At 37.3% G+C, this 13662-nt stretch overlaps 1 protein-coding gene across 1 annotated transcript in view; it reads right to left on the bottom strand.

The window, feature by feature from the left end:
• ESR1 (estrogen receptor 1) overlaps positions 1–13662 on the bottom strand; it is a 154807-nt gene that overhangs the window by 28456 nt on the left and 112689 nt on the right.

The raw sequence follows: 13662 nt of genomic DNA, 5'->3' as shown, positions 1-13662 counted from the left end.
AGCAGAACACCAATCCAAACTCACACATTGTCTTGTCTAAGTGTAAACAGTCTGTCAGAAATTAAATAAGTTGAGATCAGGGAGAACAGCATCTGCTCTTAATTACTGTTAATTCCTTTTAAAAATTACATTTGCCATTTTCAGCCCTAATGGTTTTAAACTTCTTTCAGAAAAAAAAAAGATTGCAATTTACAGGTGTAAACTTAATATAGGTTAAGAATGTTTGGGGTTTTGGGCAAAACCCAAGAAGTCAGAAGGATGATGAGGCTCTGCTTTCACAGTCTGTATTCATACTGAAAGTCAAGATCAAGCAAGCTTTTACTCTTCTCTTCTACCAGAGGTTTCCATCCTCCTTGACCTGGCCTAATGAGACCCGCCTTACAGTTTGGCATATGGACCACCCCAATCAAACGCCCTACCTGACACTGTTCCCAGAGCAGGATGCTGCAGGGATGTCACATTTGTCACTTTTATTTCAGATCCCATTTCTAGGAGCTGGTCTGATCTGCTTCCACTTGAAAGCTGCACCACGATGATTCCAAAAAGTATTTCTCAGGTAAATGAGAACCACTTCAACTGCTTTCCAGGAATATGTAAAGTTATCACAACTTCACTCAATGCTTTCTGCTTACACAAAAAGTGCATACTTTTTCAGACCCGTCCAGTCCATATCTTTTCGGGATGAGGAGTCTAAAATTTTCCTGAGGCCAACCCTGGTCTAAGTAGCCAATGCTTTGTTCAGTACAGGAATGTCTCCTTCGCTCCTCAGGTACACACCAGTCTCAACTATGACCAAGTGTATCCTGCATATATCAGATCTATTAAATGCTGTCCAATTTCAAATTTCCTATGCCAGAGCAAGCTTGTAAATAAGTTAGCCAAGTGGAAGTTGATGTACTCAAACTCAATACTCTACACTAAGCCCAATTTGGTTTTAGGGCCCTGGAAATACTTCAGCGGTAGTGACAGAAAATTGCCACTGATCAGAGACACATTCTCTTCTCCTGGCAAACCCTTGCTACATTTTTATGAAGTACTGATGCCTTACCTGAGAGAAACACGAGAATTCTCCACCACACCACCAGCTTGTCTGGCAATGTTCCTAGGGAGATGGACTATGTGCTGGACCGAAGGTCTGTAGGAACACCCAGCCTGGGAGCCAGCCCTTAGCTGTGCAGTGTTGCTGTGAGTTTTGGGGAAAGCAAGTTCTCCCTGAACACCAGCACAAGCAAATTATTCTGTAGGATTTATTTGACTGCCTGAAGAAGATGTGTCCCATGCTGGTGGATGGTCAGGCTGTGTGTCCAAAGCTCAAGACTTCTTCCTACTATGCTCTCCCAGGCACAGACACAGACTGGAGATGAGACAAGCTGGGTAGTGTTGTAGCTCAAGCCTGTGGCTGACTCAGGAAACACTCTCAGCAAAGCTAAGTGCTGTCAAGTCCTGACTTTCTTGCGTATGACACTGTGTCTGCCTTGACTTAAACACAAGGGGTTTTTTGCAACAATTTCACTTGGTTAACCAAAGATTATTCCAGAAAGTGCATTAGCAGTACCAGTTAACACAAATACATAGAGGCCTTCCATCAGGGAATATAATAAAAGTAATTGGCACTCACATAACACTTTACATTTTCAAAGGGCAGTAAAACCATTAAGTGTTATTGAATGTATTTTATAGATAGAACACAGAGAGGTTAAGTGCCTCATTCAGGAGGAGGCAGGATTAGCACAGAGGTGTCTCAGCACATTCTCTCATCCTTTCAGCCTCAAAAATCTTTGGTTTGGAGAAGCTTCCTTGAGCTCAAGTGCAAGTTCTGTTTCTTGCAAATCAGTAAAAAGCAAAAAAACCCCCAAACCTGAAGCAACTGAACCTTTTCATACAGAAAAAGGAAAGAAAGCCTTACCAAGCTGGAGTTGGGGAGGGGGGAGAGGGGGAATTGTCTAGATGCAAGCAGAAAACCTGTATTCAGGAAATTATACAAGTATTAACTCTTAATCGGTCTTAAAACACTCACTAATGTAGGCAAGGTGACTACCTATATAAAACAAATCTTGAACCTAAGTTTTCTTTCACCTCTAAACAAGCAGTTTTAAAAGTTATTAAAACAAGAACACATCTTGCGAATCATAATAATTATAACAACAACTACTACTGTATAAGATTATTGCAAGTGATGGCTGCCTGTCAGTTGGTTAGTGAAAGTTTATTATACTTATTTTGTAAAGCAAGAAGGGAGACACACATATATTTTCTGTACAGAAAACAAGCACTTCAACTGATCAACAAAAAGTGATGTTTGTTATTACATGCAAAATTCCTACAGCACTATACAGCAGTTATTTAAAGCATGTTAATGATCATTCATCCCTGGACTGTAATTGAGATTTCTGATACTTGGGGTACCCTTTGACAACAGTAAAATGCTACTTTATGGCTCTTTTACCACTGAGAGCTGTGCCATTTCTCAGAGGGTTCAGGCTTGCAAATAAAAAGCACAAGATGCTATCTGCATACTGAGAATGGAACAATAGCAGCTGCTCCCTGTGATTTTGAGTGTAGGAATGGCCCATCACCTTCATGTGAAGGCTTTTCTTTGAAGGGTGTCCTCTGAATTTTTCCCAGGTGAAGAAGGATACTACACAAAATTTATTATCTGCCAACTAAAAGAGATAGTATGAAGTAATACATCTTTTCTTTATTGTCTCTGCAACAGTTAATTACATGACATTAAACCTATACCAGTACTCAGGCCAATTTATAACAGTACTCAGGCCAGTTGCAAGTTGTTTAGAGGAGGGTTACTGGGATTTGTCATTTTTTTTAAGAGGCCACAGCTATGCAAAATGTTTTCCATCAAAAGCAACTCGAGCTAAAATAATTTCTGTGGCTGGTTATGCATTCTTGACTGACTTTTATGAACTCAAAAGACATGCTCGTAAATACAAGCTGTCTTCTCTACTTCATTCTTTCCCCTTCTGCCCTTCCCCACTCCATGAGGGCTGTCACACTCCTGATCTCTTCTGCTGGTTTCAGTGTTCAGATAACTGATGAAGTAAATCGTTAATAAGGAAGAGCATGGAAGGTGAGCAACGGGCAGCCAGGGTGCACCAACCACCTCAGATGGTTTACACTTTGTGTAAATCTACCCTAAGACTTGAGGTCACATCCAGCATAGCTTGGATTTTTATATATATATATACTGCTGCATCCAAGAGTATATTAGGTTTTCAGCATTTGTTTGACCTTCAAAGTACCAGGCTGTGTTCCAATCACAACCTAAACCAAATGTAAGTTATGGTTTTGTGGCTGTCAAAAAAAATCATTTGAGGCAAAAGGTCTCATTAAGCAATCACTCTTTGAGCAATCTGTTTAAGCAATCACAGTTTTTAAGCAAACTGGAGGGGGAAAAAGAAGCAGACACAGGCAAACTCTTTCACAGCTTTTTAAAGGACCCCAGCATGATCCTGAGAGGTTTCAAATGGCTGCTTCAATACACAATTATCAGGGGAAAATTTTAAAACCAAACATCAAAGGCTTCCCAGTTGTTTTCCTCTTTTACAGAGAGCACTCACATGCTTTTCTTACATTCTCTTACTAATTTTATAAGCACTTGATTGGATGGGACAGTACCCTAACAGTATAAGCAAAAGCAGCAAGCTGCATGGTGGTCCACATGGAGCCCTGTCTGGAGCTGGCTGGGGCAGCATTGCATGCCTGGCTTTCACTACAACCCTGGGAGACAGACCTTGCTAGAGGAAGAGGTTCTGAAAAACCTCAGGGTGGATAAAGGTAATGCAGATATGTCACATGGTCTAGTGGTAGTATAAGGGGCAGGATAAGGATGGCAAGTGAACAAAAGTAGTTTAAAGTAAGCATGGAAACCTATTCTACCACAGGCTACTCTACCACATTTCTACTTCTCTGCACCTCATTTTTTCCACAAATGCTAGGGTATAAAAATATTTCCATCGTTCCATTTTTTATCCTGTTTGTTCCTTTAATTATAAGAGCTATATGAAAGACTTAAAGGTCATCATAACACAATTAAGAACATTTTAGAAAAGAGGTAAAATTATATTTGCAAGGTAATACAATCAATGGCCAGCTTCAGCCACTTTTCTAAATTAATATTAGTTATTTATTGAAGGAATTAGAAGCTGAAATTAAGGATTATTAACTCTATTCTTTCTTAATGCCCCTAAAATCCTGGTTTCATACTTTTGATATTCCTAATACTTCAGTTTAATTCTTTAAGAATTCAAGTTTCACTGTTTCAATTTATATCTCCATCCATGTCTGGAAGCTTGAGAAATGTCACTTCTTAATTTAACACTTTCTTTGACTACAACAACTTTCACATGATGAAACTGGGAGAGCTATGGTCTCCCCTTCTTCATTCATAAAATCCAGTGAACAAGGCACTAAGCTTTTTGTTCCACAGTCTCTTCCATCCCAGGATCTACTGTCTTCACCACTGAACCAATTAACATTCATTGCAGTAGCATCTGGAACTAGCAGAAAAGAGGATTATTTTGCAACCCAAGGAAAAGAGGGAAAAACTGTCAAATCTGTAGTGAACTAGAAGATTAAAACTGCTTCAGGACTACAAATAGAAATTGCTCAGAACATAATGTGCTGTACCCAAGAAATGAGGCATAACCTCAGAGTTCATGGTCTGGTCATTCTTTATAGTCACTAGGAAATAAAACTAGCTTGACTAAGGCACCTGCATCCATTTTATTTCTCCAGATTGTTCACTTCTGGTGAAGTCTTATCCCTGTCTATTGCACTTGTAGATGAATAATAGACATTATATATCTATAGTTTAGCATTCATTACATTGGCTGGTACCTACATCAAAACAGAAACACAAGCACATATAAATGAGATTCAAACGTTTCTTTTCCCTTCTGATATTTCACCCCTACATGACTGGTTTTGAACAGAACCCAATCTCTGAAAAAATTATCCAAGAAATTCTAAGGACACATCAAAGAGAAGAAAGACAGCAAAATTAATTGCCGCAATTTCCTTTAGCCACTACAACAAGAAGAGTATTTTAGCAGTAGTGTAGGAGTGTCATCATAAGACAGAGCAAAGGAATATTTTACAGGGAAAGCAAGACACTGGAATGCAGCTGGCCATTTATATTAACTTTCTTGTCCAAATTATCAAGCAGCATGTTTCCACAAAACGCATCATTGTCTTAAGCCCCTTTTGTTGCACACTCTCCTTCGATGGGTAACAAACTCAAGGCAGATTTCAGCATCTGCAAAGCCTCAGGCACCCTCAGGAAACTGTTACATGTTGCATGGTCTGGGCTCAGGTGTGCATACAAAACACAGGTGTTGCACTTGGGGAACAATGACCTTGACTCAAGGTCCTGTACAGCCTGTTGAGATATCTACTGAAGCTAGAGCTAGTTGGAAGCACTCTGACAGCACATTTCACTCTGGAAAGTGACAGGATGACAAGTTTAAAACACTCTGGAGAACTTCAGATTTCACAAAATGAAAATAAACAAATAAAAGAAGCTGGTTTCTCTCTGTCCCTCTTCGGCTACCTCATCTTGGTTTTCAGCACTCTACTAGGCACCTATTCCTACTCAGCATTGAGAAAAATACCTAAATTTCTAGGAAATACAGGACTCTTTTTTTCCAAAATCGTCTTCATTTTAAACAAGTGATTAAAATATTTGAAATCTTACTGAAGTCTACTCTATCATGTTGAATAAAATGTTTCATTTCACCCAAAAAGGTTATTACCTAGCAAAAAGGTCCAAAAATTTCATTTTATATTAAGTGAAAATGTTTATTTTTTGTTGCTTATACCTGCCATGAAACAAAGAAACTAATTATTCACACAACTATGATGGAGAAATCTGGAAAAGCTTTGGAACAGTGTACAAGCTCATCCAAAGTGACTGGACCTATAAACTCTATTTAACATGCTTTGCCAGGACTAGAAAGTTGTATGGAATTCCATCACATTAAAAAAAATCACTTTAATATCTTCTAATAACTGTAGCAGCAGAAATTAAATATTAGAAGAAAAATATAACTTAAAATTCAGAAAGTTTTCCCTGGAATTTTAATTTGATATTTTTTCCAACTCATAAAAAAGGGGTAGTTTTCATCCTCCCTATTTCAGAGACATTTTGATCGATTTTGTTTTTCTTTTCTCTTTTGCCTGCTATGAGATGCAAATTTGATAGACTCCTCATGATGAGAAGAAACCTTTATCTTGAATCATAAATAGAGCCCCTTCATACAGTTCAGATATAGACTAGGAGACTATTTTATGAATAGCATCACCATGCTGACCCTCAAAGCACAGTTTGGATCATATATAGAAGGCTGGGGGTTTCTACCCTCAGAGGCAGAGGAAGTGTGTTTGGTGTGGGAGCCCCGAGGCAGCAAATATCATCTGAGTGTTACCCAAATGATCTTGCCCACTTTTGATGATAACCAGAAGTTTATGGGTTCTTGTTATATACTTCTACAGCTCATATATGTTTATATGCTCCCATAGCTACACTGTTGCCACTAGAAAAGTTACCAAGATGAGACGAAGTCCTGCAGTAACTGCAATATGGACACAACCATAATAGGTCACACAGAATTGATGTTGCACTATGATGGTGAAAGATGAACTTATAAAGAACTGGAAAAGAGACAGAAAATATGAAGGAACAATATGGTTAAAACTTGTCAAGCAGATGCCACAGCACTCTAACCTTCGATATGCTAAATATGACTATTAATGACCAGACAGCCCAAGCAAGCAATGAGGTAGCAAACTATGAAGATGACAGAAAATAATTTAACTTAATCAGAACAAATAAAACAGGAATTTCAGAAATACTCAGAGAAGTGAGTCACCTCCTAACTGTTTGTGCTAAGTCTGGAATCAACCTAAATTTTAAGCATTTTCAGGCTGCATTTTTGCACATACAGAAAATCAAAGTGTGAACTGAAGAAGAGGAATGCACCAGAAAATTCAAAAACAAGCATAAAAATCTTAACGTTATTCTTACACACACACACACAAAAGTAATTCTGAGTGTAAAATAAAGCATCCAAACACTTAAATATAGTCCTACCCATATTAAACATCAACTATTATGAAGGTGCTCAGAGACTCAGAAGCCAAAAGACCCAGTGTCAGGCTGGCAGCTTTTTAAGAAGAGGGAAAACAGCTCATCATTATACTAAACTACCTCTGATATCCCATTACTGAATTATTTCAGTCTTCCACCTACATGAAATCAGCACTTTAAAGTTACTCCACATTATCTGTAGATAAAATAACTCATGGAAAGCTGGTAACAGTTATTCCCTGTCAGCTGAAGAAAAGCAGACCTGAATTCATCAGACTGCAGTAATGGATTTTTACCAAAATCTCTCAGAAGCCCTATTACTGACAAATAAGGCACAAAAAGCCTCATCTGGAGTCTAAAGAAAAGAGCACTCTGACTGCACTGTCTACTGAAATAAGGCAGTAAGGGAAACGAATTTATTTTGCCTGGCACTGTCTCATTCAGATGTTTAAATGTCAATGTCTGTTTGAACCCTTGATTAGAAGTGGTCCCTTAAAAAAAAAAACAAAAAAAAAAACAACCACCAAACCAACACACAAAAAAAAACCCAGAACAAAAACCTGTAACATAGACTAGAACAAAGGTAAAAAAATAGACATGAAAGAGAACTGAGAAACATAATTGCTTTCAAACAAACAGCATAGTTTAATATACGACATTATTTCAGACTTAGTTATAACTAATTTTTCTGTAGACATACTCAGTGGTATCAACAATCACCTCTCAGGATAGATTTGCATAACACCTGGCAAAGTAGCATGTAAAAGTTCTGTGAAAGATAAGCTTTTTTTTTTTTAAGAGGAGAGGCATACTGGCAAGGCATAAAACAGGACCATAATGAGCATTATAAAAAAAATAGCGGATTTAATTCATATTTATGCCTGTAGCCTAAGAATCTTCAAATAAGGCAGGGGTGTGGGGGGGAGGAAGGTTGCTTCACAACAGGGATATTTAATGTGCTTCCCAGCTTTCCCATGCAGAAGATAAGGTCCTGAGATAACTGTTTAGAAATGGATGTGCTGTGGCAAAATTAACACAAGGAGGCACTGGCACTGTTAGTGCTTCCCTGTGGTAAAGCAACAATCTTCCCAAAAGGCTCCAAATAAAGGAACGCAACCCTACATGTTTACCTGGGGGAAAAAGGTGCATTTAGTATTCATATTGGAGTCAATGATTCTCCATAGCTGTGTGTATATGAATACCAAATGTGGGAAAAAAAATGAAGTCACAAGTAGCATTGTTAAATATGCTGGATTTTCATAGGCAGCTCTTCTGTGTCGGCTGAGAACCTCTCTATGTATACTGTTTTTAAAATGTGTGAGATGTTAACCAATTAATACTAGTGTTTAATTCCACCATCACCAAATAAAATATACTAGAGCTTTCATTTTCCACAGACATTGCAAAATCCCACCCTACAGAAGACTAAAAATCAACTGCTGATTCCAAAAAGGTTGCCACATGCTTCTGTCATTTCAGGTCACTATTTACTAGCTGTACAGCACAAATTTGGCCCAAAGAATTTCCAGAAGAATTTACTGCTTTCCTGAAAGACAAAGACAGAAAAACAACTTCTAAAAAATATGCACTAGAATCAGCAATAAACCAGCCAGTCTTTGCCTCCTGAGAAGTAAAGTATCTTGTATCCCAGGGATTCAAGGAAACCAAAGATCCTCTGTCAACTAGGATGCATCTTGAGTGAGGGGTAAATTACCATGCTACCTCTTCCTTATGACTCTCCAACCCTTATAGCTCTGGCATAGCATTACAGAATATTTTACAGATTAAGCAGGAATATGCAAAGAACATCTATTTAGGCAAACAGGATACAGGCTGAAAGTGGTGCCAGTAACTGGAATATTCTTGTCCTTTGTACACAGAGACTGGAAAAGACCTCTCTGTAGAAGTAAAGAGAAATTAAATTAGAAAAAGACTCACGCTAGAACTGTATGTTACTTTTGGCAGTACAGATAACATGAATCTTTCTAGCACCATCATATTAATACTTGCCTGTATACTGCCACCCTCACATTTCAATTGCCTCAACTATTTTGCCAAGAACTGGACTGGGGTACTCACACAAGTTATAGGCAAGCCAAAATACACACACGCAAAAGATTTTTAACCCAGCTAAATCCCTTTAGTTGCATAACACAGAGGGAAGCAGAAAGGTACGAATTGCAACTGGAATAAATACTTGTGAAATTACAATCTCACAAAGTATGTCCTACAAGTGTATGTGATGTTCATAAGAAATACTACCTTTTTAGCAATGAAAGGAGATTTCTTAAATTGGTCAGACATGTAATACTACTATAATAATTTATATTATTATGGCAATATTGAAATTTTAGGTCTATTCCAGTCAGTTGTTTCTAATACAATGAACATACCCAGTTAGAGACCATTCAGCATTTTAGTAAACACTTGGCTCCCATGTCAGCAGCCCATACAGCCACTTCTCTGTTTGCAGACATGTTTTCTGAGGGACAGCAGCTGTTGTAGAAGATGCTTCATCAGGCTATTGATAAGATTTATTATTCTCTGGGGAAATTTTAATTAGTCTATTCTGCCACTTTCCTATCTTTGTGAATCAAAGTAAACTAAGATTTCTTGAATTTTGATTTTCCAAATCAACTCAAACACTCCAGAATGTAATTTAACAAGGAACACAACATTTTTAGTCTGTAACTGAGATTTTGAATGGTACTTTTCCCCTTGTCTATATATTAACCTTGATTTTGGGTCTTATGACTTCCTACTGGATTAACTGAAAGAAGTTTCAAACCAAAAATCTCAGGCTGCAGAAAAAAAATCACTGAAAATTCTGCCAATATGCATTTTCTTTTTCAGAGATCAGTCTGCTCACAAGGAATACCAGATACCTGAGAGAATCACTGGGTACCCCTGACACCCTGAGAAGTGCTCCTCTCGGGTGGGGGAAGGGAGATGGACACTGAGTCAAAGTCAAGATCTTGATTCCTCCCTCCTGTTTCCAAGGCTCCTCAAGAGGCTTAAGAAACTTTAGGTCTAGACCCAAAGTCTAACCACAGTGATAAATATGATAAATATTTCATTTCCATATCCCTGCTTAGAACTGTGGCGGACAGCCACATTTCTTACAAGGAATAGAACTTTCCATAAGGAAGACAGAAGGTAATATTTCCTTATGGCCACTCTTAGCTGAGAACAAACTCAAGTCAATCACATACTTCTCATTTCCTATTTCACTGTGGGATATTTTGTAACTGCTTTCACAAGTTTAAATTCGCAGCCATCCCTAAGTAACACACAGACAAAACAACATACTCTTTACACACATAGTTCATTTCCTGGAGAGATAATCAAAGAAAACAAATGAGCTGCATAACAGATGTGTCATATAATGCACCACTGCAACAGCACAGAGAGGGTAAGAGCCCATCCAGAAGTCACCTGCAATAAATCTTTCCTAATTATTTCTATGTAACTTAAAAACTCCTATATATCTAACATGAGATTTCAGTGAATGACTCACTTGAGCAGAAAAATAATACAGATGATATTAAAATAATCTCTGGAATAAGCAGCTGGAATTACAGCTGATTGTGCTCAGAAATATAGTACTGGAGAGAAACTAAAAGAATTAGGTTGAAGTTATTGAACATCAAGTAAAAAAGGCCAATTTGTGTGAATTATGTGAACAGGGAACAATGGATATGTGCACATGCACATACGTATCGCATCACTGCTTTCCAACAATCGCGTATTCTTTTTGTAAATTATTTTAAGAAATAAATAAATCAGGAGGGATTGTTACTTACTGTTTACTTAGAGTGGAAATTAACGAGCGTTTCTTGGAAAGCTCCAGGGTTCAGCATAGCTAAAGACTCTAGGATAGATATGTTCATCCAAGAGTGTAAATTATTTAACAGCTAAAGAAAAATAGCAGGAAATGTTTTTATAAAAGGATCATATCTTTTAGAAATAAAATATTACAGTTTAAGTATTTAATTTCCTTAAGTTTTGGCTAAAAATATTAAGATTGTCACTGTGCATGTTAATTTTTGCCTCTTCATTTGCCAAGACCAATAGAATTTCATCTTCAAATACTTACTATCAAACGAACTTGTATGCTATTGAATGCCTAGTGAACTCCAATATGTAAGTAGTTCTTGTTAAAAGAATGTTAGCTCCTTCTTACCTGTTTGGTGTTATTTTGGGTGTTATTTTTCAGTATAAGTATTTGTCAGTATAAGTCAAACAGGTAAATAAGATTACTCACAGTTAGGTAAACTTTGGTTACTGATAGTACTTTTTCTTTGAGACAGCTTGTTGGGAAGCCCCAAAATTCAAAACTTTGGAATTCAAATATTTCTTACACTGCAAAGGCCTGAATAGGATCAGCCTTGTAATAGCACTGTGGGTCTGGATTTTAAAACCACTACGTGATTCTATGATTCTGTGTGTAGCAATCTTAAGAAATGTATTTGGATATGTGCATACTTGTAGAAAAAAAGGTTTATAGGTTCAGTTTGTCTTCAGATTTAAATTTAAATTTCAGCACATACTCATTCAGGGATATTTAGATGGAAAAATGTATTTGAGGTTCACACTGTAAAGAAGGCAGTTTTCTAAAAAAATCAGCTAGAGTAGAACAGAATTATTGTTCTGAGATAACAAATGGATGGGTTTGGATGCCTGTATTAATTATTTTTCAAGCTATTCACTTCCACAAACAAAGAAAGAAACTAAGACATCTCAGGGAAAACAAATGTTATAGTACTTAAAAGTAAATACTGGGCTCCAATAGTTATTGATTTATTGGACAAATGTTATGATGACTGTTGTTAGCTATATTTCCTTTTCTCTAAATATATGGAACACTTTATCTCAAAAAAAAAAATAATTTGGATTTTCACAGCATGTTACACACATTCATATCCATTTTAACAGAAACTTATTTACTTAAAAGAAAGGCCATGGCAATTTTTTGGTCCTCTGCACAGAGAACAACTACAGTTATGCAACATAAGTAAAACACAGTAATTTTCATTCTATGTTTATAAACTTGTATCCTATTACGGATTTCCTAGATTCAAAGAGGCTAGAAAGTTGGATAACAGGCTCGATTCAATAGCTTTTGGCAGTCACCTCTCTATACAATGTAACTACTTCTGTGAATGAGAGGACAATATAGCATTCACTATGAGTTACTCTAATATTGGTTTTCTTAAATATTAGAAATAATTACTGACACTGATCGTGGTTTTGCATGCATATGAGGTAAAGCTTTTAATTGTGGCCACAGAATGTTGCTGAAAGAGATAAGAGCAGATGCACTTGCATAATGGCATCAGCACCTGACATCCTCTTCAGAATCTCTTTCTTCTTCTGGATAACAAAATAAAACCTGCAAAGCTACAGAATTAGGTTTAGGAGTTTGCAAAAAATCTAATATGAATAAACAAAAAAATTATGAAATGTTGCAAGATAAGTATTAGAAAACCCTCAAGGATATACTTCTGAGCTCATTCAAAGGCTTTCTAAGAAAATATTCTAAGTGGTTCCCTATCTACTTGGTCTTTCCTAACTCTGTTTCCCTTAACTGAAATTTTATGCAAATAAAAAGATCCTGTTTGAATACATTCTTTTAATCCATACTGCCAGGAAACTCCTGGGTAAAGAGTGGGACATAAAGCTCAAAGACTATGGCTTGGAAGATGAAATGGTAGAGGATATTAAGTAGACCACACCTCAAGGCTCTTCCTGTGGCAATGGGAGCAGGCAAAAACCAGACCCTTCCACTTGGAAAAGTCCCTGAACAAATTACTGGCCTCCAGCAGGCACGCTAAGAATGAGTAAGAAGCCCAGGACTGAGCTGTTGAATTTACTGTTGTCTCATGTGACTGATTCATAGCATCTTCTTCCTCTGGTCCTCTTGCATGTGTTCTTTACTTTTCTCACAGTTGGAGTCTCTCTGATGCTGGTCAGCCTGCTCTGATGCATTTATCTCCCCTTCTCTACCCCTAACTCTAAGAACTCCCTAGAGTTTGAAAAACATTGCATTAGTGCACTTCTTAAATTTCCAATACCAGAGTTGTAATTCAGACCCTGATACTTTTTTTTCTCCTGCTATCATTTTCGTCCAGTTTTCAGCTAGTGAAACCATTGCCTGTATTTTTGTTCCCATAGATATCTGCAATTAAAGTTTATATTCCTTTCCAAGCACTTCTGCTGAACTGTTCCTTCTCAGTTCTGGCTTTTTCCTATCTGACACAAATTCCTGGTGCATATAACATCTCCCAGTCCTTTAGAATCAGCACCTCTACCCCAGTCTCTCAAAAGCAAACCACTGTTTCACATTGTTTCATCCTTTTCTCTCATTAGAAGTGCTCTACAGGAGGAGATATACCTCATCATTTTTCAAAACTAAAAGACAATTCTATAGATAATAAAAAAGCTACTTATAAGAGTGGGTTTTTCTCATACAACACCCAGAAGATAGAGGAGGACAGGAAAGGGTGCTTGTTTGGTTTTAGAAATAGAAACATTAGAGAATAAAGATGCTTTCCAGACTA

Source organism: Neopelma chrysocephalum, unplaced genomic scaffold, assembly GCF_003984885.1.
Source record: "Neopelma chrysocephalum unplaced genomic scaffold, ASM398488v2 Primary Assembly neopelma1_23, whole genome shotgun sequence".
Taxonomy (NCBI): Eukaryota; Metazoa; Chordata; class Aves; order Passeriformes; family Pipridae; genus Neopelma; species Neopelma chrysocephalum.
Note: the sequence above shows the minus strand (reverse complement) of the source record. Positions and strands in the feature narration are given on the sequence as shown.